The sequence below is a fragment of the Ixodes scapularis genome, unplaced genomic scaffold, assembly GCF_016920785.2.
Source record: "Ixodes scapularis isolate PalLabHiFi unplaced genomic scaffold, ASM1692078v2 PGA_scaffold12__126_contigs__length_90152505, whole genome shotgun sequence".
NCBI classification, from domain to species: domain Eukaryota; kingdom Metazoa; phylum Arthropoda; class Arachnida; order Ixodida; family Ixodidae; genus Ixodes; species Ixodes scapularis.
Genome location: NW_024609838.1, coordinates 14643534 through 14670967, shown reverse-complemented (window position 1 = coordinate 14670967; position 27434 = coordinate 14643534). Strand labels below are relative to the sequence as shown.

The 27434-nt window shown below is 48.8% G+C and overlaps 1 protein-coding gene across 2 annotated transcripts in view; it reads left to right on the top strand.

Annotated features, from left to right (window-relative positions):
- The window catches only part of LOC115320719 (protein O-linked-mannose beta-1,2-N-acetylglucosaminyltransferase 1), a 276034-nt gene that overhangs the window by 87284 nt on the left and 161316 nt on the right, over positions 1-27434 (top strand). For both annotated transcript variants that reach the window (XM_042289435.1, XM_042289433.1), the window contains exon 3: positions 14171-14216. The gene's annotated coding sequence lies outside the window, so the exon portion shown is untranslated. The remainder of the gene's footprint in view (positions 1-14170; positions 14217-27434) is intronic.

Genomic DNA, 27434 nt, shown 5'->3' with positions numbered 1-27434 from the left:
CGTTTGATTCAGGTGACCTTTCATAGTCTAGGTATTGAACCGCTAGTGTTATTCGTAAATCTATGTCTACGTGAACATGGAGGTGGAGGCAGAGAGAGTGGATACCGACACATAAATCAATACGGATATTTTTATGATTACGTGTGTGCTTTGCATATCCATTTTTGACATTGCCCATCGGGAAATTTATGACTCTTCGAGGCTGGTATTACTTTTACCAGAAACTTAACCCGCATCCTCGTCCCGTCCCCTCAACCAGGCAAGCGTGCAAATGCGCGCGCTTATAAACAAGAAGCCGCTGCCGCTTTATGTGCTACTAAATTAAGTAAACCATCGATCTAAATTCGCCAGTGCTTATATACCTACATAGCGTGTGCGACACTCTTGCTTAAAGAATAGGTCGTCATTACGGTAATGAAACTCGACGGGCCAGCCCCGAATGAGAGCCTCTGCGATTTTAGGGAACTCGGGAGGGTGGTTAGGGGGATAAAGTGTGCGCGCTGTCGAAAAGTCTGGCCGGAATCTGGAATCGGGAGTGTCCGCGAGCTCCGTCGACCCGTTGACGTGACATTTCGTCGCCCGCCAGTTGGGGAAACGACGGGACTTTGGACTAATTGAAATCGATCCGTCCGCGCGAACCAGTGCCACCTACAAAGACAAGGCTTGCTCATGACGTCATCGTTAGTGGATTCCCGACCCGCTCCAAGGCACGCCGAAGCTCGGCGAAGCGGCAGACGCATCCGTTTTGGCACAGCCGCGTGGTTTCGTCTTGACTTGTGAGACGCTGCAAGCCACGCAAGCAGCTCTGCTGACGCCAACTAGGCGGCGCTATATGTGGGTCCACCAGTGATGACGTTTGGAGGGGGGGAGGCTCAGGCCTTGTCTTCTAGGTGCGAACGCTGCATCCCCTCATCCTATCCTTCCCTCAACTCTTCCTCTTCCTTACCTCCTCCACTTTCTGCCCTTGTCTCTTTCTTTCTCTCGCTGCCACCGTTTCTCCGACTGCGTTCTAGAATAGTCGAAGATGTTTGAAAGGTGTAACTAATCGACTTTGGCGGGCGAGAATCTGAACAGTGATAGATGAGATTGGTTTCTGTAGCTTGATGAAGGAACCCGCTCTTTGTGCCTCTGCCTCGAATTTGAGCACAAAGTGGGTTTTACGGCTGGGTTTCGTGAGAAAAGCGACACGTTATGCTCGAGTGTTAAGCCGGGGGTCCCACTGCTCATGCATCGTACAAAAAGACCGTCTGCAAACACGAATCACCGCACTATTCGTGGTTCGAATGCCGCGTGCCAAGTTTCCTCCTCAAACTCATTGTCCTGCGGCATTCGAAGCACGGATACGGATCTCGCGGTGACTCCAGTTCGAATCTGTACGCACACTGTCTTTTGTACGATGTATGGGCAGTGCTACCCCGGCATTACACTCTCGACCGACACGACGGACAAGGTCATATAGGCCAGGCACGTAGCCAGGATTTTGTTTCGGGGAGGGGAGGGGAGGGGAGGGGAGGGGAGGGGAGGGGAGGGGAGGGGAGGGAAGGGAAGGGAGGGAGGGAGGGAGGGAGGGAGGGAGGGAGGGGGAGAAGAGGAGGGGGGGGAGTCGGCACAGACCAATGAAGGATCATATAGCTAAAGGAACCTTTTACGGAAATACAATTTACGCAGACTCGCTGAGTAACTGTTCGAAGCGTACTTTACGTCGCATGTCAGTGAAGACAGGTGGGCGGAAAAAATACTCAAAAGCAATGTTGCGAGTGTAAAACTGTGATGCAATCGCCCAATTATGAACCGCACAAAAAATCTTAAAGGCTTTCGAACGCTGCTTTCTGCAAAGAAAGGCAAACGATAAGAAGGGGTTTACGTTTACGTGTTTTCGTAAGTTGGAATTCGTGTACTTGAAGATGAAAGCACCTTTCTTTCGGGAGGCAGAGTAGGCATCGAAACTCTAAATCCGCAGCTCACTTGGTGCCTCGAAGCTTGAACATAGGATAGAACGACGGTCATGGTGAGAGTGGAAGAGACATGCTGAATGCTCACTACTGGAACTTCTCGCGTTTTTTTGTAGCCGTGGATCGGCGAGATCGGGACCTCAGTAAAAATATTTAACAGCAGGAAAAAAAGTTTATATATATATAAAACTTTCCTACATAAGTACGAGGAGAACAAAAAGTTTTAAGAGGAAGACAGGATTTGACAAGAGGGACACCCTACCGAAGCGCCTTTCACACACTTGCAACCGAGGGACGGAGAGAGACAAGACCGATTCTTAAGCAGCTCTTGCGACGGCGAAGGAAGGACCTGCTCCGCAGTCCTCCGCCGTCGCAAGAGGCTTATAAACCGGTCTTGTCTCTTAGTCTTATCTGGTTGCAAGTGTGTGAACGGCGCTTAAAGGGGTGTCCAAACAGGACACTACAAAACGCACGACTCCGACAAATCGTGAAAATTGAAGCGGACGCTTCTATAGGAGCGTCCGCTTCAGTTTTACGATTTGTCGGAGTCGTGCATTTTGTAGTGTCCTGTTTGGACACCCCTTAAGACGACAAGGACGCAAGGTTCTTGCAACGTAACGAAGCTAAGCAAAGGAAACCGAAAGAATTCGCGGAAAACTTCCCAGCTTACGTGGTGGCTATTGTGAGTGTGGTGCTTCAAGGCGACACTAGGTTCGCTTGTAGGTTGAACTAGGGCTTCGGTGTTCGTCCCTGCTTGGACCAGAAAGTTGGAAACCTCAAGCCTCCATCACGGGAATAAGACGACATGCTTTCTTCGCCGTGTAACGAGCCGCAGTGACTACTGTTTTATTAAAAAAAAAAAAAAATGCCGCGAAAGAAAGCTTTTACTTCAACTTCGAACTTGCTCTCAGAGTGTTGCTTCTGTCTTTATTTACGCCCTTGCGCTTCTAAAATCTGTGCCAGGGCTGGGATCGGATAGCAGGAACTTTCCGGTGATGATCTTTCCAAGAGAAAACCAGCAGACGCGGCCCAACCGACCCCACAGTTCCAGTTTGGGGGTATCGGTGGCATGGGGCATTTTTATGGCTCTTCTAATCTTCTCTCACGCCACCCCAAATCCACTGCTCGAAGCTCAGAGTTTTCCTCTTCTTGCGAAAAAGCGACTGAAACGCAGCGTTTTAGCTTCGTGTAAGCGACCATTCTGTTGAAGCCTCTCTAGCTCTCCCGTCCGTTTTGTGTAAAAATTCCCGTTTTCTTTCATTGCCTTAGTTGTGTCCTCTTGTTTTTGTGCTAGGGGGTTAGCAAAGTCAAGTCCCCGCTCTCTGCCCCCCCCCCCCCCCCCCCCCCCTTTCTTTCGTGACGCGACTCCAAAGACATATTTTTATTATTTAGCTAGAAATATTGAAAGAAAAAAATAAAGAAAAATTATAACGAGTAATTTCAGTAATTCGTTACTGAAAAATTAATGGGATTACATTACAAATTACATTTTCAGAAAGTAACGGATTAATTACTAAATTACAAGAAAAGTAAATAATTGCAAGTAATCCCCTTACTTGTAACGGATTGTTTCCAAGTCCTGGACACGGCCGGCTGTACTCCTACTCCTCGCTAACCTTACGCTCTAAAAAAGCCTAGTCGGAGAAGAAATCGTAGAGGTTCTTCGGTTTGTCCATATTTCGCACCCTAAAAAAAGTTCTTTTATGCACCCCCTAAAAAGAGTTTTTCGTGAAAGACCTCCTTTCAACCTCCGTTTTTGATGCGAAAAAGTTCTTCAACACCCAGTTGCCTTTAGTGCGCCGGGGGGCGATGGTGTTTGAGGTGGAATCGTTCTTTACGAGCTGAAAGAGTTCTTGCGGTGTCGAAGGACCTTTCGAGGACGGATTATTTTTAGAGTGTAGGCAGATCCGATCACTTACGGCCGCTGGATGTCCGTGTTTTAGCAAGGGCTCTCAAAGAAAATGAATGTGTGCAATGCATGGGAGCGATGACTTTATTTTCACGTAGTGCTGAGATGCACTACTTGGTCAAAGGGGCAACCGAAATCCAAATGATGCCACTCTTCTCCATGGCCAAAAAAGATACCACAATGCAACGAGTGCAGTGTTTGCACGCAGGCATTTTTGAAGTAGTCGATTATTGAACCAAGTGAATCAAATCAGGCACAGCTCGGTTTCCACGGATGGATTCCCGGGTTGTAATATCCGATATGTTTCATATAGAGGCCTTAAATGATTGAAATGTCGTTCTTCGGATGTAGTAGACTGTGTACAGTTTGCCGCGTAAATTTTGTTTTTTGATGGCTGTAAATGTTTACGGGGTTTAAAAAGCGCGACAGGACAATGGGCAGAAAGGTAGACACAACGCAGCGCTGTGTCCTGTTGTCCTGTTGCGCTTTTTAACCATTATGAATTACGAACTCGCCCAACTCTCCACCTTCGTCGGTTTATGGGGTGTTTGTTTTGGAAGTGCTTGAGCGACCTTCTTTCTTTATATAAAAATTTCGCGAAAACTTTCCGCCAACTACGTTAAACTGGTGTGGTATTCGAGGTTCGCACCGTATAATTCAGTTGTCGACTTGATCATCAGTCGCTTAGTATCTTTTCATGCATAGCTTTCCCGTTTTCTTTTGATTTTATGCATATGTCACTTCTTCTTTCATCTTCTTCTTTTTTTTTTTTTTGTTCTACTTCAAACGAGCTGATGAATCGGGGTTTCTGGTTAGCCCAGGATCCAACTCCAAGTTTGAAAACAAGAACCACAATATGATGTACGCACGAACTCGCAGGCAGACAGCGAACCGAATCATTATCAGTTCGTTGCGGACCGGATGGACGGAGCAGTACACACGGGCCTGGACATCCGCTCCATTAACGACTCGCCCCGTGCGGCGCGCGCGTACATCTATACGCATGTATGTGTGGGAGGGGGCGTTATGCAGCGCGGCCGACGGCCGTGTTCCCAATTAGGGCCCAGCCTTCGGGCAGTGGTCGCTCGTTAGCGGTCGGCGTCTGTCCTGCGTTTTTCTTTTTTCTTTTTTTAATTCATCGCGTGTAAATCTATGCGCAGTTTTATCTTTGGCAAAAAGACGAACGAAAACCGGTCGTTTTTTTGTTTTGTTTTGTTTTTTATTGAGAGAGGGGCAGTACGCCAAAGGAAATTGTCGAAAACCGTAATCCTGATCGGCACGGCTCTTTTTTTTTTTTTTTTTGGTGAACCTTCGCGACACGAGGGCTAAAGTTAGGCTGATACGTTCACCGTGGGAAATGTTCTAAACACGACTATATATCAATTCAATTCAATTCATTTTATTAACTCCGAGGTGCCCATACAAGTTTCTGAAAAAGCAGGTAGGCTCATAGCGAGTTGGCTAGTTCGGGCTCATTAAAATAAGTCATCTGAGGCGTACGGTGAGCAACAAGGGTTATCAAGAGCCTGCTCATTACAGCAAGATAAAAGCAAGTTTTGCGCATTGTTAATCTTACAAGATTTGGTTGTCGGAAAAAGAAGCTATGGCGTTTAGCTTTTGAGCCGTGTACATCTTGATAAGATAACGTATATCTTATCTAAAAGGCACCTCTAGTTGTACCGTTATTCTCCCCATTAAGAGGACAATTCGTACTAATGATCCGCAAGGAGCTTGTATTTCTTTTATTATTTTTTTTTGTCCGCGGTTTTTCAGGTGAAAACGAATATAGATTGAAATAGTGCATAACAAAACAAAATAATGCATACATCAAGACTTATATGATCATAGCTGAGCCACACTACAATCGCGCCGTAAAAAAATGGTTAACATAATTCAAAATGCTCCCCCCCCCCCCCCCCCCACAGACACACACAAAAAAAAGTTTTTTTATTTATTTTTGTTTTGCAACAATAAATTACCCATTGCCGATTGCTCATTCTATGCCCAAATGCAGCGCTAGTGGTCCGAACCAGCTGCCAAAGTTTCATAATTAACTGATACCTATTATTCAAAAGTTATAATTGATTTTGTGAAATTTTCTATGGGGGAATAACGGCCGGTGGATGTTAGAACACTCGGTGCTGAGTGGCGCCATTTAGCGAAAACGGGCCAGAAACTTTTCCCCACTAAAATTTTTATAAAATAACATAACTTTTGAACGATATGACGCTTAGTGCCGTAACTTTGGTATCCGGTTCGGTCCGCCATAGCTCTACATTTGGACAAAAAATAAACGTACAGCAATGCGTTTTCATTTTTTTTTTTAGATTGTACTGTTTTTAGATTTACAACATAAGAAACGCTGAACCTGGCGAGTCCTGTTAATTTTGTTATTGCTCTGCAGCCATTCAGATTGCGTCAATGGCCGGTGAAAGCAGCGATCGAACAAGCAATCCTGAAACAAGAAGCTATCATAAGTCACGGCCTGCGTTTCTTTATTTTTTTTTTATTTTTTTATTTATTCATTTGTTGATACTGCCACTCCGTTAGAGCCAAAGCAGGAGCGAACGATTCGGGTACAATTCGCACGTTTTTCACTGAAAACACTATACAACAACATTGTGTGTACACAGGTCCTCATTTTACGCAATATATTGAGCTGCACACATCGAGAACCTCTGTTGTTCTTTTGTTCTTCAGAATTTTATAAAGCAGGATTGATTTATAACATTATTGCGCATATTTATAGATTGATACCTAGACGATACGCAATACAGCAGAACGACCGTTCCGCCTCAAAACAACTCAGCACCGAAAGGACAATATCTAGGAAATTTGAGGATGCAGATAATCGATGCCAAAAACGTCATTGGGTAGGTTCTCCTATATATATATAGTATGCGTAAAAGATGAACAAAAATATGGTTAAAATATTTTGTTCGAGCAGCAACAGGAGTCACCATCTTTGAATGATGTAATCGTTCAGAGCAGAAGGTTCTTGGTTTTAAGTATTTACGGCTATCATTTTTTATGAAGAATTTATTATAAATCTGAAAGAACAACTTAACGCGCTGGCATGACCTATTGATTAGGGGTTGTATATCTGCTGAAGTTCTGCATTGTGATCGACGTTTTATCCTAAGGCGAATGTAATCCATGCTGATGAACCGAAGCTTTATAATAAAACCAGGTGAAAGGAATAAATAAAAGATACAGACGACGTTTTATCCTGGGGCGAAGAATGCAATCCATAATTATCCATTTCTCGCTTCGTAGCGCTTCTGTGCGCCTATTTTGGACGTCCCTCGAGCGGTTTACGCCGGCGAAGTTGTCAGACCAGGCGAGGGGCAGCTTCTGGATGCGATTTATAGCTCGGAGGCCGCGAGGTATACGCCGAGGTGGTGGGTCACTCGAGCGTCGTGGGACTCGCCGAGGACGGAGGCAAACGGGGAAAGCGTGGACGTGGATTTGGAGGCTGTCTCAGTCAACGGGTCAAGCGTGCCACATCATGAGCGGCGTGGAGAGCAGCTCAGCGCATGTAGATCCATCGGTCATGTCGCTAATCGCGGATGAAGAAAGATATGGACGTGCCTCATTCTGAATGGACCTGTTTGTGTAGTTGTATGTTTTTGTGCGGCGCAGTCTCTTTGAATCTAGAGTATACAAAATAAACGCTTCAATAAAAAATAAATGAAGATAGTTCTGTCCCAGGCTCCCAGAGCTGAAGCGCCCGCATGCCTGATCATCGTGTGGGGATCGTCCACCGATCCTCGAGCCTTTGTTTGGAGCACGTCAGGCAACTTTGTTCTTCCTTGAACCCCGGGACTTGCTCCATGCTGGTGCCAACGTCTGGTGTAGGCATACAATGCCGGGCACTCAAGTAACAAATCCGGTATTGTCTCTTCGGCACCGCCGATGATGGTAGTGGTGATTTTGAGGCTATTTCTTCGAAATGGACGGCTACGACACAAGTTGTTCGTACCAATAGCCGATGATGATGATGGTGATGAGGATGCTGCTATTTTCTTTGGATCCGGCGGGCTTGAACGGTGTTCATGCCTAAGCCTGGGGTCGGTTTGCGTGTTTAATTAAAACTTGGGTTTGGGCGAGTTGGTTCGTACCAATGCCCCCAGAGGCTCATCATCCTCCGCCAGTCTTCTAACCTTCTTTCTGTGACCTCTGCAGGAGGTCTCTGTGGCCGTCTGGAGGTCGTCTGCACTTGTGGTACATGGCTGGTTGCTGGTGCACTTAGCCCACCCAACCCTTGCCTCGTTCCTTTGTGGTCCTTTTGCGTCAGTGGATCCCGACACCTCCACAAGCGCCAGTGGGCTTTGAGGGTCTGGGCCGTCGTCTCGTGTCCGGGTTGGCTGGAGCCCTGCACATTCTAGTACGATGTGTGCTACTGTGTCTTGTCGTGGGACCTGCACACCCGGCAGACGCTCGTGGTCACGGTCGGGTTCAAATGTCGTCTGTTGGGAAGCGTCCGTGGTGCCCCGGCTCGAGCCTCGAAGAGCAGACGACTGCTCGGACGGTTGTCGTGCAGTTTGGTCTCCGGTATGATGGTCTGCTTCTCGGCCACCTACGTACCCAGTGTGGGCTTGGATTGGCCGTCATTTAGCCACTGTTGCGTGTCCTGGTCGCGGATCCTTCTTTTGAGTTTCGGTGTTTACAAACCCACGACACAGCACGCGCGTTCCTGTCATTCTGGAAAGCGAGCGAAGCACGCGCCGTACGCGCCGAAAATGACACCGACCAAAAGTTTCTGTCTCGAACAGGGGGCCAGAATATTGCAGCAAAAGGGTGGGAGAAGTTGTTTTGGAAGTGTGCAAACTGTTTTCGAAGATAAAAAAAAAAAAAAAGAAACCTTGGAAAATAAATAATTTAATCAAAATTAAAAAAAAAAAGAAATTAAGAAAAGGACAAAAAAATGCTAAAAGCATTTTTTTTATTTAATAAAACCATGTAACTGCGAGGTCGCAGGCAAGGCGTACAGTTCAGTCATTCCCATGAGAGAGCATCAAGCACAAACTGAATTAAACAGCTTGATTTGGACGTGCCAAGCTGTTTCATACGATGTTTCTTTTCTTTCTTTTTTAACTTTTTTCCTGCCATTTTTTAGACAGTAATTAAACATGAATATTGCTCGTAGTAGGCGGCATAAATTAGCGAACGCCGCTTTCATGAGGTTTATCGATCCTCTTCGTGAAAACTCAATTTGTATGAAATGGTACGAGGCTCTTTTCATTGAATTCCTTTTAACGAAGCGCCGTTCTGCCTCGTCAGTGCGGGCCTCACGAAACGAACTTAAAGAAGAAAAAAAAAAAAAAAAAAGGACAGGCCGTCGTTAGGGCGCAAGGAATCTATTCAAGGCCGCGTTTATCTCTAATTTCGCCTAGTCCACACGAGCCAGCCGAATACGATGCATGCTTAGCGTACGCGATGCAATCAATGGGGAGTCCAATTGCACTCGCGTGACTTATTATATATGGTTTCGGTACACTGCTATAGGACCGCGTAAATCAGTGCCTCGACGCTGTCTGGTGTAATTGTTCACATGGTTTGTAAAAACAAAAAATAAAAAAGGGGGTCTTTATTACATTGGAGTCACGAGTGACGACTGACGAGTCCCCAAGTCTCGCGAGTGTTGGCGAAATGTCAGATTGACATAACGTTCTTCTGATTCGCACATTTCCGCGCAACTGGGTGAACTTATGTTTCCGCGTGTTTCAAATCGCTCGGCAATTTACAACGGGGATAAAATTACGTGTTATCTTTTGCGCTTTAAAGGTGCGGCGCTCTAAAGGTGCGGCCTCACTGATCGTACAACATACAGTGTGCAGAGAAGTGTGTGACGCGTGTTTCTCTTCCGGCCCCGTCACACTGGTCTTACAAAATCTGCCTGCCGACATGTAAGAAGCGTGCATGTGTGCAAATCAAACATGCGTCGGACATGCGTGAGGCATTTCCCCAGATAATTTGCCATCGTGTCCGCATTGAACACCGCGTTTGTGTGTGTGTTGTATAATTTCAGAAGCGAACGAAAATTTAAAAAAATTTTGTTTTAATTGTTTTTTTTTTTGTAGAAATATCCATGGAAAGACAGACTGCGATGTGACGCTGAGCATCGTCAAACGACATGGTCAGTGTCATATCGTAGACTGTTTTCTTTTATATGTACATATTTCTTTTATATCTCAACGCAGCCTATCCTTTTGCCGAGCTCCTTTTGTAGATTACAGCGATTGGCTATGATAAGTGCTTTGCTGGAAAGTAGACACTCAGGACTTCTTAGAGAGTATATCAATATCTCTCGTACAACCGGTCTCTGTCTGGGTCTCTCTGCAAGACATTGCCCATTTTTTAGGGTTATCTTCCTTTCCTGAGCAGATTATATCTGGGCTCTCATTAAACTCGCTTATAAAACACGGAGAGTCATCCATCGTAAAAGACAATTCGTCGTAATAATGTTGAAAAAAAAAAAAAAAACGAAAATAAATTTTAGCTTTCTATAGACATCGTGGACAGGTCATGGTATAGTACATCTATTTTTATATAGATATATTACTTATATATCAATACATATAGATTTATATTTGTTACCGCGATATATAGACTGCTTCGGACGGTATACGCGTCTTCCGGCGAGCCATCCCGGCGCCTATTTGTCTTCATTGACCCGCGTGACACTCGACGGAGCGTGGACGAGAGCGAAAGCGGAGCAGCCGGACATTCGATTGGAAGAGGGCGAGGGCGCTTCAAGCGGGAAGAGTGCTCGCTTATAAGCGGCACGCGCCGCGTCGCGTCTACAGCGTGGGCTGCAGCCTGCCCTAATTGCAGGCAGAAAGCCGCGTTGGCGCGCGCGCGCGCGATCAAGACCGATAAAGTTGCTTTGCAATTGAGTGCTTGCCTGATTGAGTGGCGAACACGCTCGGACCGTTCGAACGCGAAGAAAGGGAGAGGCCGGCAACGACCAATACCAGCTAGAAGACAAGGCCTGAACCTCTCTCCCGCAAACGTCATCACTAGTAGGTCCACGCCTAGTTCGAGGGAGCATCGCCGCCAGCTTGTCTTGCAGCGTCCCCGCCACGCTAGCAGGCGGTGACGGCGAGACGGACACGTCTACCGCTTTGCGGTGTCGAGCTCCAGCGTGTTCGCCCCTTGGGGCGCGGGGCCGGAGTCCACTAACGATGACGTCACGCGCAGGCCTTGTTTCTTCTGGGTAGTATTGCAACAACGCGCACCGTGAACGAGTCGCGGAGAATTCGTTTGCTCGGCGTGTACCTATCTCTCTACGACCGTTTTGCGTCGGATGAGTGGCTGCCGCCTTTGTTTGGACACGACTGTGAGCGTTCTGGCGTGGTGCGTCGAGTATACTATTGGTTCGTGTGTGTGTGTGCGCGTGTGTGTGTGTGTGTGTGTTTGTGTGTGTGTGAGCGTGTATGTGTGTGTGTGTTTAGTTTTTGTTTTAAGTTGTCAGCTGAAAAAAAGAAAAGAAAAAGAAGCGGTGCGTGAAGGAATAGCAAATATTGGGTTTCTCTTTCGAGATGTGTTCGGGTCCTGCAGCACGCAACGCGCGCCTGTGTTGAACAGTCGAGATGCGTTGGCTGATGTGATCTCCGTTCGGCTGTGTTTGTCCGAGAGAAAGCTGGACTGGATCGAAGCAATACGCCAACGATGGTTTCAAGAATGCATTGTGTTCGCTGTTCGAGCGTGTACAGATGACAGACGGTGGAAGCAATCGCAGAGCGATTGTTTTCTTGTCGTTTGTTTGATTTTTGCCCGGTAATCGGAAATGTTTCGCGCTGTTGTGTGACGTGAGCTGTGTGAGTCAGTTTTCCTCAGGCTGCTCTATAATCTTCCAGCTTACATCACTAATATAGCCTGTGGAAAATCAGAACTAAACAGGAATAGGCATGAACAGTTGCCGTCGGCTACTATCACTCACCTGGTTGACTACTCGAGGCTGAAGTAATCGAATATTAGTGGCAGAAGAGATCGCAAACAGACTTTTCTTTAAAGAGCTCTGTCTGGTACAATCATCGGTGGGAGGGATTGAAGGATGTTTATTCATTTTATTTGTTTATTTATTGCAAACTGTCGACTAATAGTTCTCAGGGTCTCGTCAACACACATCACGTTTTGTCTATGAAAGGCGTGGTGTGCTATAGCAGCGAGATAAGCCTCGTTCGCCATTGTTTAGGCTCTCTAATGAAGGTGAGGGAGCTCGCTCGCCCGTCTCTTTACTTCCTCCATTACTTAGTTAAGAGTCGAGCGCCCCGTATCGACGCCAACTAGGCTTCACATTCAATCTTCCCGCGGACGGTACGAACAGGTCGATTTGTAGACCGCGCTTGGCAGCCGCAACGCGCAGAGTGCTTTAAAACTTAAAAGCACTCCCCCATGACAAGTGCAGCGTTCTTTCGATTCGGACATCGCCCCCGTCCCGTTCCTCCCTCCTTCTCCCCCGTGTCGGCTCCCTCGATCCCGACGCCGATACCCGCACGCAGAAGAAGACTCGTGTCGTGCCTCCTATCAATCGTTCCGGCGACGGCCGCGTGACGTCGCGGCAAATGCATGTGGGGAACGTGAACGCGGTCGTCGTTGCCTCCTTTGAGGGTCCTCTCCCGTCCAGATCCGCCCTTGTTCAATACTACCAAGACGACAAGGCCTACGAATGACGTCATCGTTAGTGGATCCGCGACTGGCCCCGAAGTGCCACAGACGGCTCGACAAGATTAGGCCGCGAAGCGGCATGCGCGTGGCGTCGCCGCTCGCTAGCGTCACGCTTATTGTGAGAAGTTGCGAGACGCGCAGGGTGGCGACGACGTTGACGCGAGCTAGGTGGCGCTGCGTAGAGCCACTAGTGATGATGCTTGGGAGGGCAGAGGCGCAGGCCTTGTTCTTGTCCGTCTTTTTCCTTGCCTTGTCCGTCTTTTCCGGTCCGGTGCGTGACGTTTGAAAACGAAACACGTCGGCGGATTATGTTTGCAAGCGCTCTCGTGATTCCATCTTTTGCTTGTGCGTGTATTTTTGTCTCGTTACAAACGTGCGCGGACGGTCGTGCGGTATGAGCGTGTCGTACACGCCGGAAGCACCCGAAACGGCTACCGGGTCGCCTCGAATTTTTCAGTGCTTTCAGCGTGCCTCAGCCAACGCTCTTCTTTCTTTTCACTGTCTCCCTCCTCTCTCTCACTCTCTTAAAAAAAGGGGGAGAGAGAAGGTGATTACATTACCTGTGCATGTGGGACCCTGGCGAATCGGACTGCGCGTTTCTTCGACTATTCTGTCAACTTTGTAAAGACGGTGGCGGTGTGTATAATTTACGCATTTCTTTTTTTTTTATTCTTTTTTTTTCTTTTCGTCCTAACGCGTTATTTCACAGGCTCCTCTTTTTACAGTGTCTTAACGCCACTGCAGTGTCGTTTCTAACGATCTTTTCTTTTCTTTTTTCAACTTCCGACTTCCTCGTTGGAGTGTCTTCCAAAACGTGCGTTTTGAGGGAATATATACATATATATATTTTTCTTTTGTCAGTTTGTCTGAATTTTGCGGTGAAGGTGTTGTTTTCTACGCGGACGTAATTTTGTTTTTCGCCGTCTTTGCGGAGTATAGGGGGGGGGGGGGGGGGGGGGGGAGGGGGGATGCTTTCTAAACGACTCACGAAATACATTGGTCGCAAACGTGATTCGCATTTTGTCCAGCTCCTTCGTCAGTTCTGAAGACGGAACTTGAGTTACGGGGGTACGCAGTTATTGGAAATTTCCACATGTGCTCGACATTGTGCGTTGCCTCGCCACTCCCGTCCCTGTCTGCTTTTGTTGTTGTTTTCCTACCGGTTAATAGAATTTTTTTTTAGAGTGAGTTTCCGTTCTTTCTGTTGGTGTCAGATGTCGCTGCTCACAGCCTTTCGCAACTGCCATGAAATTGGGCGGTGAGAAGAGACACCTATTGCGTGTTCCCTTCACACGTCAACAGCTACAGCGCGCAACAACGAGAGGTGGTGTGACAAATGTTGCGCGGTGCAAGCTGGGCCTGTAATTGAAACGAAGCCGAGCTGCGCATCGGGAAATTTCAATTCGTTTCCACCGTTGCGTAGACGGTGGAAACGAATATATATATATATACATATAATAAACATGCACACTCGCTATAGTAAACCGAAATCGAGATAGTGCAGGCGCTGCGACTGGGGCAGTCGCAGCGCCTTTTCTATATCAATTTCGAGGCGAATAGTTGATTATCTGTTAGTAACCACCATAAATTTAGATACCGAAGCCATATTTTTAAAGTCTTAACTTTTCCGTTTCAGGAACGAGCGGTGCATCCCCCTGTACCGGAGTCAGCGCCTTATCGAGGTAAGCCTTGTTTTTAAAAACAATTTTTCGTTGCACTCTATCGACACTTGTCGTTTCCGTGCATGGGGCGAAGCAAAGAAACAAACAAATATTTTGTATATACGCGAACTGTTGTATACACGTATAAATTTGTTACTATGTAGCATTCTCGGTCCGGTCATAATAATGACGCTTTGAGACACAAACGCGGCGGCATTAAAGAGACTCTGGGTGGCCCGCACCTTTGCGCAGAGCAACAACGAAAAGGTTGTTTCCTATTGTCTCGTGTCTGGTCGTGATTCTGTGAGAAAACGGAGCCACGGCGCTCCCAGCGGAGCGGAAAGTGGATCAGACTAGGCACACAATTACAAATCTGAGATTGTATACGGTTGTTTATACTGCGAAAAGTAGTCCATCTAGAGGTGACGACTCGCATCCCGTCGTGTACGTACTAGCATATATAGAAGTGACGCCGTACCTTATCGTAAATTTGCTTCCAGTAATGTACGACAGCTAGACTGGGGTTGTTGACGTCGTGCGTCACGTGGTAGTGAGTCACACCGTTTAGCCAGCAGCAGTATGAGCAAAACGTTTTTGAGCCTGCTTCGTTTCGGCGCGAAGCATGCTGAGTTGTAACCCATTTCTCTAATCAAACGTAAAAAAAAAAAAAAAAAAATAAAGAAACGTACATTCGGATGCTCTTGGAAGTATCACAATATAAATCTTCGATACTCGTAAGAGTATCCGTCGAGGGACTGAGAGAGAGGAGGAAACGAGAGAGCGCGGGCACAGCAGAACTCCGAGCCCTGATTGGAACGATTAGGGGGTAGACCTAAAGCTAGCTTTAGGTCTACCCCCTACTGCCTTTGTCTGCACTGCACTTGTCGAACGCGTTGGAAGGTGGAACGCTGGCGTCAGGCGTTTGACTCTGGCATTCGGATGCGTTCGACGAATGCAGTGGAGACAAAGGCACCTAGCTTGAGGTCTACCCTCTGATCATTCCAATCAGAACTTGGCCGTCTGCCGTGCCCGCGCTCTCTCTTTCCTCCTCTCTCTCTCTCTCAGTTTCTCGGCACACTGGAATTCTAGACTGCGATGCTCTGTAGACCTTTCGGACTACATGGGCTAACGGGACAACCATACGGCCTCGCAGGCTATGGTGCGATAGGTCGCGATATTAATAGATGCGTTTTCACCACCCCCATCTTTCTGACTTATCTCCGTTTCATATTGAAGGGAAGCTCGGTTCAAATGTTCAACCAAAATAAATGACCGATATCGATTTACGGAAGGGTAAATACGAACACCGACAAAATATTTCACTAATGGGTAACCGCGATCCAGCCTAAAACCGATATTAAAATCACTATCACCGGCTTCTCAGCGGGCATACGGCGGGTTGGTTGTCTGTCGGGCAACCTTTTGCCCCAATGTTACGTTCGTACTCGAAAAGGTTGCTTTTGTTTGTACTGCCACCTCTTTCGCCGTGCTTTTCTGCTTCGTTTTCAAGCATCCCAGCGGACGATTTCTGCTTGTTACGTTATGCTGGCCGCCGTCGTTTGCAAGGGCTACTCAGCGACGGTGCACGAAGATTATTGACTCCCTGCTCGCTTAAGCGTGTCGTGGTGCCGAAGTGCAAGGAACCCGAGGGATTGGCATCGTTGTGCAATGCCGAGCACGCCTTGCTGTGCTGCGCGTTGCGCAAGCAACTCGCTGCGCAAGCCGGACGTGCGTTTTCACCAGTTCGCTGATAATTCGAAATTGAGGAACGTGTGTGGGTCAACGCTGTTCGTCAAAGAGATTTCCGAAAGCCGTGGACTCCGAAACCTTCACCGGCTGCCGTAGCTGAGTTCTTTCCTGCCCTGCACGAGGTTACGATAAGCTTGCACGACGTTTCTGAAACGTGCTTTGCACACCACCAAGATTGTAGGTTTTTTTTTTGTTTTTTGTTTGTTTTTTTTTTTCAGAAGAAAAGGGCGAAGGGGAGGGGGGGGTCAGTTCTGAGCCTTCGCTGCAAACACCGCTGTCAATTATGGCGCCCAGTGAATACCACCTATTTATCGCGCGACAATCGGCAGGCAATGTGAATTGATATATGCTATAATGTTTTGATATCTACGAAGCAAAGCAGTGAAATAGCCATAGCATTTTACCTGACTGATCGGAACTGCTCTTGCGACTAGGCCAGGTTAGGGTGCCTCAATGTCCTTCTGTGTAGGGTAATGCCACCCTTTGTAGTACCCGATGCCGACAGCACGCGCTCAGGGGGAAAATAGAAAGAAATCGACGAAAGCAAAACGTCGCTATGTAGGGTGCCTAGATGTCTGTCTGTCTCAGGGTGAAGACATCCATTGTTGTCCGGAATGTGCCAGCGCGTGGCGCTCTCGCGCACTCGGTGCGTGACTTGGGCGGTAAGATGGCGTCTATGCATCAGCCAAAGCTACGCGCTCGAGCTGAGTAACACCGGATTGCGCGCACTTCAAAATGCATAAAAAAACGATTGGGCGGAAAAATGGCTGCGATGTCACCACTCAAGCAAAAGCGCGCGTGTGTATGAAGGCACTCTATCCCTATTCGCGACTCCAGCAAAACGGACGCCGCCAAGCGGGAAAACCGGGAACCAGCCGGTCCAGGTCGCTCCGCGCCCCTCCGCGTCTCTGGTGGCTTTCGCGGAGACGTGTTGTCGGCGCGGTGGCGAACAATGTAATTTGACGAAGGTCCGAATATTTCTTGAGTTTGCCTGACTGATCATTAGTGTGGTGAAGCCTCAGTAGATTGTTTTCTTCTATTACGTGTTTGAAGGCCCGTTTACTCCACAGCACACGGTCGCGTGCTTTCGATTTCTTGGATGGGGAGGAATCACGGAAAACTTTTTGATTTCTTGTCTGTCTCGAATCACATTCAAAGTGACGACTGCTTGGTGACTGATACTGGAGGGAACATCAATGTTGCAGTCAAGTGAATGGGAAGGTTCGATAGCTGCTTTTCTTGAGTTTGGTTGTGTTCGGTTAGCTTCAAGTTTGAGCCACCCACGCCGGTCGGCGCGTTGGCTATTCATCTTGGCTGCTTTTCGCCGAAAAAGTCTCTGGACCACACTGAAGGAGTTGGGCTGATTTCGCATTTACTTGATTCAGGAAAACTTGCTCACTGCAAATGATGAATGAGGGGAATTATCTGTTTTCAAAAGGTGGGAGACAAGTCTCGCAACGTTAGATGCTGTCACGGCATTTTGACCTATCGCGCCTCCAATATTTATATTACGAGGACGTCGAAGCCAGCAGCAATATACGTCTACAGTGGTCAGGTTGACCGGCCACAAAAAAATACTAATTTTCTCCGTTCAATGCAGAGAGGTTCTGCGCGGATCTTCAATGAAGACTCTCTTCAGTTTGTCCCCGTGCTGCCGGCTATAGAACCATTTGGCTAAGGTTAAGTAGTATGTCTCCGTCTGTCAAATATACTTTTATTTAGCAGCTCACCTAATAGCTAGTCAACTAAGCTCATCTTTTAACCCGAAGGATATACTAATATTGCTTTAGTGGGACCCCCCCCCCCCCCCCCCTTCCCCTATTGTACGTAATAAAATGCATAACCCGCTCGTCAAAATGACTTCTCGATTGCTACTAAAACCTGAATTGAAATACGAGCATCAGCTGCTTAGTGGGGCGCCGGCGGGTTAACATGGTCCTTGGCTCAACAAGCGGTTGCTTAATTTGCGTAATTTTCCTGCAGCCTGTGTTGTTGGCCGAGCAGACGACTGGAGCTGTTTCGTAAGGCGGATACGCACAAAAGCTCGATTTCGCGGACAGATAAGTTGCATGGTCGAGGCATGCGAGTTAGCTGAAAAGTTACTCTCTGTGGAATTCTATAATTCAGAATTCTGTAGTCATCGCCGCTTTCCTTAGATGATCAAAACTGATTAGTATATTACCGTCTCTCCGGAGCCCATAGTTTCGGTTTTGAACGAAATCTCCGAAACGAAAGTTTGACACGAAAAGAACAAAAAAACACCGGCAAAACAAAACTATGCTTTGCAAGTTTATCTGCACCGGCTACACTTAACCGTCTCAGTTCAAATACCTATAAAATTGGGCATTAAACAAAAGAAAATCTGTTAAATCGAACGCGCCACCTGTTCAGGCGGCCCGGCCGAGCCGCCGCGACCTGGACTCAGCCGCCATGTTTGTTTGGTGGGGGCGCCCCCTATAGGTCGCTGGAGTCGCGAATAGCACAGTCAGCGCCACAGACCCGTGCTGGGACACGCACCTTCACGCGCTTCTGAACAAAAAAGAAAAATGTGGGACATAATAGAGAGTGGGACATAATAGAGACTCCGATAACGATACCCGATACTTCGCCACCGCCTCCCTTGTGCATGCATAGTATCGTTATCGGGGCTATCGGAGGTATCGGAACGATCTACTAAAACTCTCCAGATGTTTCCACCCACGTTTTGCGGTACCGCGGTACGAGCTTTCCGTCACACGATGGAGCTGATCACCAGGGTTGCCGTCTTGTCGAGCCGATAGTTTCAGCGTCGCCGTAGGCCCCCGAATCCAAAGTTAGAGATACCTCCAAACCCACACGAGGCATATCGAACGCGTGTATACTTCGCATCCGTGCTAAGTACGGGCACTCGTGCTGTTCAACCATCATTCGAGGCAACATTGCTCGCGCGCACGTACTCCCGTGGCCTACAACATTGGCCGGCTTGTAACCGCCCGTTTTCTTTTTTTTTTTTTGTTTTTTTGTTTGTAAAAGACCGGGCGCGGCGTACTATAAACCCGGGAGAAAAGGAGCGCGGAGGGCAGCAACCCGGCTGCTTCCTTCCACGTCGGGGTCGCCGTCAAGTGGAGCGGGCTGTGTGTGGTGGGCGGCTTGCGGAAGGCAGCGTTTTGGAAGCTGCGCTCGTTTCCGTCAAGTGGTCTCGCCTGTTGTGTACAGTTGCCGGTAGCGTTCCGCAGCGCGCAGCGTAATGATAAGATTTGTGCCGTTGCCTAATCCTGCCTTTTATTTCGACCATGCGCTAACAAATTAGAAAGGGAGCTTGCTTTATGTTGGACGAAAGGCGACCTCGAACAGCTAAATCATCTGTGGAAACGGAAAAGAAAAACAGATATCCACGTCATGTGCAGCCTGGAAAGCGTTATTGTGTTCTATAGCTGGTGCAGGCCCGACCCGAACAGGTTGTTGGTCCCAGGTCAGAGGACTGTGTTTGTAGCTTTTCTACCCAAGGCACACGTGTCTCCTTTTTGGCTTCACCTCCCCGCAGGATGGAACAGGTGGAGACCTATAGGGCCTTCCCCTTCATACCACCTCCTCTTTTTATTGTAATTTGTTAAGCAATGTCACTACCAGCACCAATCAAAACAGCACAGCACAGACGCCCATGGAGGCAGACTAACTTCCGGCTGTCTAATCACACACTCAACAATTATTATTATTTTTTCCACAATATGTTTGCTTTGTTGTCTTGTAGCAATTAAAATCCATATTGATTTTGTTTTGTTTTTAGACAAAGGCAGCTGGCATTACGTCTACCCACAAATCATTCCAACCAGAGCTCAGTGCCTTGGAGGAACCACCGGGCACTCTCACCTCCTCCTCTCCCTCACTTTCTGACCGTATGCCTCGCACCTGCACGCGGTACAAAGTAACGGAAGAGAGCCCCCATTGAACCAGTGAGAATCCGGCGCCGGAATCTAGATCGGCCGTTCTGTTCCGCGGCGGCAGAAAACAATCCCGTCGGAGGGAGGGAGGGGAGGAGGAATCCTGTTTTCCTCTTTGACCCCTTAGCATCCGGACGCCGGCTGCGTAGCCCCGTGCTGCGTGCCGAGTAGGGGCCAGCGGGCCTCGCAGGAAGAGCACCGGGAAGAGCAGCCGCCATTTCCCTTCCTCCCAGCGGGGCGATTACGCCTGTTTCTTTCTCGGAGAAGAAGCCGTCCCTCGTCGGGCCATGATGCGTCCTCCTTCCTTCCTCCTCCTCCTCCTCCGAGGATGCCCAAGAACGAGACCGGTCAGCGGAGTAGGCATCTGGGTCGACGCCGCCGAAGACTTTCGCCTTCACGCGCCGGAGATTTCTCGCGGGGGACTCGTCCGGCCGGTTCGGATGATCGGCGGCTCCGCGCCGCTGAACGCCTCGCCGCCGCCGCCCGCCTGCTGTCTTCCCTCCAGAACGGCGCGAGAGTGCGCGAGGGGCCGATCGGGCGCCGTGGTAACGTGCCACCGTGCCGTAGTGCGCAGAGAGCCGAGTGCGAGCGCGCGTGTGCGCTTTATTTCGCAATCGTTTCGCGAATGGAGTAAGGTGTTCGGTAAGGACGCTGCTCACCCGCGTGCTCTGCTAATACCGCCTAGAAGCCATGGCGTGACGTTATGCGCTGTCGGGATGCTGACGCGAGCTATAGGCGGCGCTGCGTCGATCCACTAGTGATGACGTCAGCGGGGGTGAGGTGCGGGCCTCTCGTGGTATTGGTTCTGTGATCTGTTGCGGACGAGACGTAAGGTCCGCGCAGATGTGTTTGAGTACGTTACGCTGTGATAGGACCTCGAGCCACCTGAACATACGCATGCTTCGTATAAGGGGTATTTTCTGGACGCCATATTTGAGGGCGATGTTTAGAGCGCACGCTCGGAACGAGCTCACATGAATAGCCTGCTAAGAACGGCAGTCTCGATGGTGCGGAATCCACATTGCAACAGAACTGCGAAAGCTCGCCGTCAAATATGGACGCCAGCGAATATTCCCTGCAAAACGTGGCAACCAATTCGAGTAGTTTTGCACGCGACATACGAAGCGCGGATGTTCCGGTGGCTCGCGATCGTAACGGGACGTAAGCCCTTGTAACGTAGTGAAACGGTACTTTGCGAATGAAAAATTGTTCGTTTAGCCGAGCCCTCGTGCGAGGAAACCCCTCCCTAAAGATGCCGCTCGCTCGTGTAAACGCTGCAGAGAGCCCTCGCCGTAGTGGAGTACTGCGCCTTCGGTAGTCGTATACTTTTTTTTTTTTTTTCAAATGTGAGAGCTTTTTGTGTTTCGCCGCTTTTGATTAGACCGGTCTCACAGAGCGTTCGGCGCATGCACGCCGCCGCCGTAACTTTTGTTAGCAGGAGGCAGGCAGCAGTGCACGAGACGGCTCGCGCCGCTTCCTGCTCTGCACGCACAGAGCTCCAGACAGGTTGTCGCACGTGCAGAACGACTCAAGTTCCCTCGATGCATTGCGGCAGCGGCGGCGCAACCAAACTGGCTGGTGAAATCGGTCTTTTACGCAACTCGGAGCTTATTTTACTCGTTCACGAAGTTGCCATTTCGAAGATGCCATGGACGTCCATGATTCTCGCTGTCGGTTATTCTGGTGGCGCGGAACGGGAGTTTACTACGCTTCGTTTCAGCGCAAGCACGTACGGACGCCGGGACCAATCAAACGGTGTTGAAAGCGCTAGTCACTGGGCCTTGCCCGTACACGAATAGCTCAGCTGCGATAGAACACGTAGGGAAACATGACGCTGTTATGATTTGTCCATTCAGCTCGTAGCATTGGCCGTGGAAGTGCAAAGCGCAAAAATAATGGGACGGAGACACCAAGAGACGCATTATTCCTAGTGTGCAGGTGGTACAATCGCGGTCAGAGGCATCCGTCGTCCTTACAGTCGACTCCAAATGGAGTCAACTTAAAATTAGACACGGTCGAGGGTGGCGTTCTACTGGCGCGCTCTAGGCAGCAGGAAAGTTTTCAAAACAATGGGGGAAGGATCAGGTGCACCCTGGCGAGGAATCCCTTCTGAAGGATGACGCGAGTTTGAGGAAATGTCAGACTCCCCCCGAAGCGAACGCCGATCCGCGCAACGGACAGTGGGCGTCCAGTTGGTACCGCCTAGAAGGCAAGGCCTCAGCTTGACGTCATCGTTTGTGGATCCCCGACTCTCCCTAAGCAACAGACGACGCTACGCGCTCGGCGATGCTGACGCCACCAGTGATAAAATTTGCCGGGGAAAGGCCTAGGCCTCGTCGTCTAGGTCGTCCTGGTCCAGTCCGGGACGTGACGGCGAGGGCTCGGCTTTCGAGTTGAAGAGACGACGAGGCCGGGCTCTCCCTGAAGCATCGAACAGAAGTGAAAAAAAAAAAAAAAAAATGAGAAAACTAAATTGACGGACGATGTACGCTAGGAGGAAAGAGTCTCGAGCACTTGGACGCTTGCGGGGGAAGGTTGTTGCACGCGTCGAATCGCCAGGAGGAACTACCGCGCTCGTTGAGTGCCTTCTTCTTTGTAATGGTTCTCCTTTTTTTCAGTTCGCGTCAGCCGGCATTGCTGAAATATCTGGACGTGGCGAGCGATTGCCTCGGTTTTAACGGGGAAGTGACGAGCCGCCCATTTTTGTTTTATTTGCTGGGCCTTTTTATTTTTGTATTATAGCTGCGTCTTCGCCTTTCCTCGCTGTGCCAACCGGATTTCGAGGCTCGCGTCGTTACGTGGAAGGATTTCGCGTAGCTGTGTGCTACTGCTAGTGACGGTATCGTTTTCTGCGAGGAGTAACCACCCTTGCTTTTCCGAATTTCTCCGGGAAATTTCGGGTTGAGTAATATTTCGACTGCATTTTACGAACAGCTGCGAAAACAACGGAACGCGATAATTTTGTGGAAGGTATAGAAGTGCATCGTGCTTATATTTTGCTAATATCAGGGGATTGGTTCAGTTCACTCGAAGTAATTAACTAAATTCAGTGTTCACTCTTCTTTTGCATTATAATGTTAATTTTTTTACATCCGTGCTAATCATTTTCTTCATTATAGTCACTAAAAAAGACAGGGTATGGCGAGTGCCTTATCATAGTTCCACAGGCAATAGAGATTGCTGCGCTGGCCAATCATAACGCAGAAGTGTCTCTAGTGCGGTGACGGTCATTCACTCATTTTTTCACGCATGTCGACGTTTCCTGTAAAGGAACATAAATGAATAACGAAATCGTTGGTCCCCCTGAAGCTCTCGAGAAATTCACGAAAAGGCTGACCACATTCGCTCCCCGCCATTTCGTCCGCTTATTTTTCCCGTCGATTTGTCATTCGAGCGGATACAATTTATAATCAGCTTGGGAGGAACGCACTCGTTCACCATCCCCCATTATGTCTTCTCGCCTTTTGTCCTTCGGGAGCTTGCGGTGGGCAGCGAATTGACACGGCGATAACGTTATGCGCGAACACATCGCGTACGGGGTGGGATGAAGAGAGCGATGCCGCGCTAAAAGACGTTCCGTGACGCTGTTTTATAGGTCACGTACATAACCCTCGCGCATGCGTAGACACGCGCACACAAACGCACACACGCGTAAGATGAACGGGTCGGCCGTGTCGGTTTCTTCCCACTGCGCCGCCAAGTCCAGCGGTCGTCCTTGGAGAAGAGGTCCTGGGATGTCCTCCAAAGACCGCTGCTCTGCCGGAACAATCATTGGAAAGTCGTGGACACGCTAGAGAGAGAGAGAGAGAGAGAAAAAAGCTTACTCTCTCACTCTGGGTTTAATTAATCGCTTCCGTTACTTCCCTCCTCTCCACTTGACGCTCGTAAAAGGGAAGAGGGAATACTGAGTTGGAAGAGATGAAGGACTGGACGTTCAAGAGGCTCCCAGAGCGGAGAAGAGGGGATTGCGGTAATGGGTTTCAAAAAGGAAAAAAGAAATGCTGAACTGAGAGGCTTGAGGATGGAATAGATTAATGGGAGAGAGATTTGGGGAGAGGGTAGAATGCGAGGACAAGATAATGTTGTGGTTGTAGGCTCGTAGCCGTCTTCGATTTTTTATATTGTTTTCTCGGTTCCCTTTCTTTGGCTGTAAGTTGGTCGGAGGGATCGTCGTTTGAGATTCACGAGGTGGACGGCATTCCGCCGAGGGAGCTTGCAGTCTGGCGCGGTTACTGATCGGGGAGGAGGAGGGGTGGTTGCCGCTGTACCGTGTAGAACTGGATCCGGTGACCGTGATCGCGCTGGATGCTCGACTTAATTGCCGAGGGCTCTGCGTCGTCGGGGGCGACTCCCTGCTTGCTCTTCGTTCGCCGCATCCGACGAGTCTCGTCGTGTATCCCGCTCTCCCTTCCGTGGTTGGCTGGCTGTTGCCACCGGTTTGTGTGGGTGTTTTCATCTCTTTTTTTTTTGTGTGCTTGTTTTTTGGACGGCTAGGTTATCGTCTGCGAGTCTGGCCCTCGAAAGGGTTGTGCTGCTGCTTGGTATTCCGTTATCGATTTCGGCGGAGAAGATGGGAGCGTGGGAAATCGGACGAAGGGGTTTGAGCGGACTTTGAGGGAGGCGTGCTTGAGGTGGCGGGGATTCTCGCCGGGGCAGCTGCATGTTTCCCGAGTGAATATCACCCTTAGGGCGGCACGTGCGTGGAGGGTAGGAGTAAATGTGCGGTTTCCCATTTCAGGCGATCGAATTGGCGCTCTCTTAAATCGGATGTTAGTAAGGTGCATGTACCCTGGGCCGTACCCAGAAAAAAATTTCGGGGGGGGGGGGGGGGGGGGGGGGGGGTTTCGGGGACAACGGCGGCCATTTTGAAAATGTCTATTGTCTTATTTTCGCCTATGAATCATGTGCATCGGTGGCATATAATGGAGAGTTATAGCAAACCGGAAAACCGGTCCCGGTTTGGTACCCGGTAGCCGACCGGCGCCACTGCGCGTGCGCAGAGGTGGAGATTAAAATTGGCTGACTGCAAGTGCACCGACCAGGGCCGTACACAGAAAAAAATTTCGGGGGGGGGTCAGAACCCCCTATCCCCCCCCCCCCCCCCCCCCCCCTGGTTACGGCCCTGCATGTACCTTCTTCGTTGCATACCTCGAACAAATATTTGTTGCAGCAAAAAAGAAACAAAAATAATTACTTTTTTATGCCGTATGACGAGAGATGAGGTCGTATTATCTTAAACCTAATAAATACTTTTTTTTTTTTTTTTGTGGTTATGGAAGTTTCTTTGACTGCCAGCTTACATGTTATGCTTGAGATCGAATCTGCGAGGCAATTTTTATTTGAGCATTCCTTTTTTTAATAGCGCGATTTTCGCACCGTTTAGCTGGGTAAAACGAAAGAAACGCTGTAATCCGACGTAATCGAACAACTGATCGGTTATGCAATTGTCGACGTACATACCAGCCACTAACAGCTTCTTTGTCTAGTCGTTAGAGTTGGCGAGAGTAACCGGTGCTATAACCTAACGGCGGCTAGTACAGCCTGGTGTATGCGTAACTACATTTGAATTGTGCCGCAAGCCACACTCCGAGAACCATTAGTTTGTAAGCGTCGGAGCTATCGCATCTCGACGCACCATTGCAGTCGTCACGTTTATAGATTTCGTAGAAAGACCCAAGAGACACTCTTTACACTCTGCCGCGTGCTACCGATGAACGAGGAAAACAACTACTCGACAATACCGTATACCGAGCATTAGAAACGCATTAGACGCCGCAACGTGCCGTGGGCGGCCCACCTCGAAGCTACGGGCGATTGAAGTTGTTGACGAGCCTCTGCCTTTAGAACTTCGTCCGTTTTCCCTCGTGCTCGTCACATCTCGGCGAAGAAATGTCCGCAGTAAACATTTCGTACAGGAAAGTGTCGGTATGCGTTTGCTATACCGGCATTCGAAGTGTTTAGCGGATGACGGATGACGGTTTTGCTTGAACGAGGCTTTAGTCACATTGGCGTAGGAGTGAGAGTCCCGTGTGACACAAGCTGTGTCGCATTGCGCCATAAACATTTGTGTCTCGAATGTCGCGTGTCAGGCTATCTCCTTGAATTGGTGGCCACGCTTAATATGAAGCACAGATTTCTCGGTGACTTTTCGTAACGTAACGTAAGAAAACGGGGTAGTGTGAACCAGCCTTTTGAGGCTTGTCGGTGTCGGTTATTTTTCTCAGAGCCGTATATGGAGAGAGTTTGGCCATTCGTTTGGAAGTATTGGAGACAAATGAGGCGATGCCATTGGCCGAAAGCTGGCTGGGCGTGTTCCCGTCTTCAGAAATTCGAACGTGGCCAACCGGAAGCTGGAAATCATACCCTGGCGGTGGTCGCGAGAAACAAACTTAATAAGTGCGTTCGAGTAACGCTCGGAGATTTTAAATATGGTGCACGTGATGTTTCAATCGCGGTCATCCAAAATGACGGTGGAAAAGTGCGACTAGCGGAACGATCGACATAATCTGTACGCCAAGCTCCGAGGGCTTTGAATCTGTCGTTCGAGCGGTCACACTCTGTCCGAGCAAAACAGAGTTCGAGCGGCCCATTCGTTTCTTACATCTTTCTGCATGATCCTGAACGAAACATCACGTGCCCCCTTTTTGCAACCATGAAGGGTTACTACATTTAACTCTCACGTGCTTATTAAAACAACCAAAACTGTTTCTCGCTACCACCGCTAGGGGTTCTTTTTGGCTTCTGCTTGGCCAAGAGAGCATGCCAAGCCCTCTGTTTGCGTCTGGTGCACCCCCTGGCTCTGCCCGCGCCTCCCATTGACCAAACTCTCTGGTTTCTCTTTGTCGCTCCATGCACGTTGCCTGTTTTAGAAAATTCACGGTCCACACGGGCATGAATCGCAGTCCAGTTAGCATTCGCTCCCAATAGACCCTTTCACAAATTCGGTGCCATATCTAGTGGCTGAAATAGCAGACCGAATTGTTGTACTCTAATGGCGGATAAAATCTGCTGCATGTTCATCAACGGTAGACGTACGGAAGTTACGGTGTTTTCCGATGAACAGATATGTTTCTATTTGCTTCAGTTTCGACAATGTAAAAAAAAAAAAAAATACCGGTTTGTACCAGGCACTTATAGTTGAGTGAACATCTTGATAAAACTAACGTTTTATTGTCGTGAGCTGTCTGGGGCGTGCCGAAGCCGCGCATTCTAAGGACTTACGCACACACACACAAACAAACACAAACATCTCCCATTCCCTGTTTTTTATGGTATTGCACGTTTTCTGAACCGAACTGAACCAAGAACTTACATGACACCCTCAAATGCGTAGCGCATAGAAGCTTAGATAAGTCTCGATGTCCAGGCTTCGCGTCTGTTTCTGTCTTTTAACTATTTCTCCAAGAGCGGCCGCCATTCGCTTGTACAGATTACTCTTATAGGTGACGATAGCTACCGAAGTGGGCAGACTGAATTTCGGACCGTTGCGGCCAGCCAGAATGTGTGCGTTCATAGCGCACAAGCACAGCAATGAACGCGCACTTATACGCGTTTTGCTCACCTGGAGCGC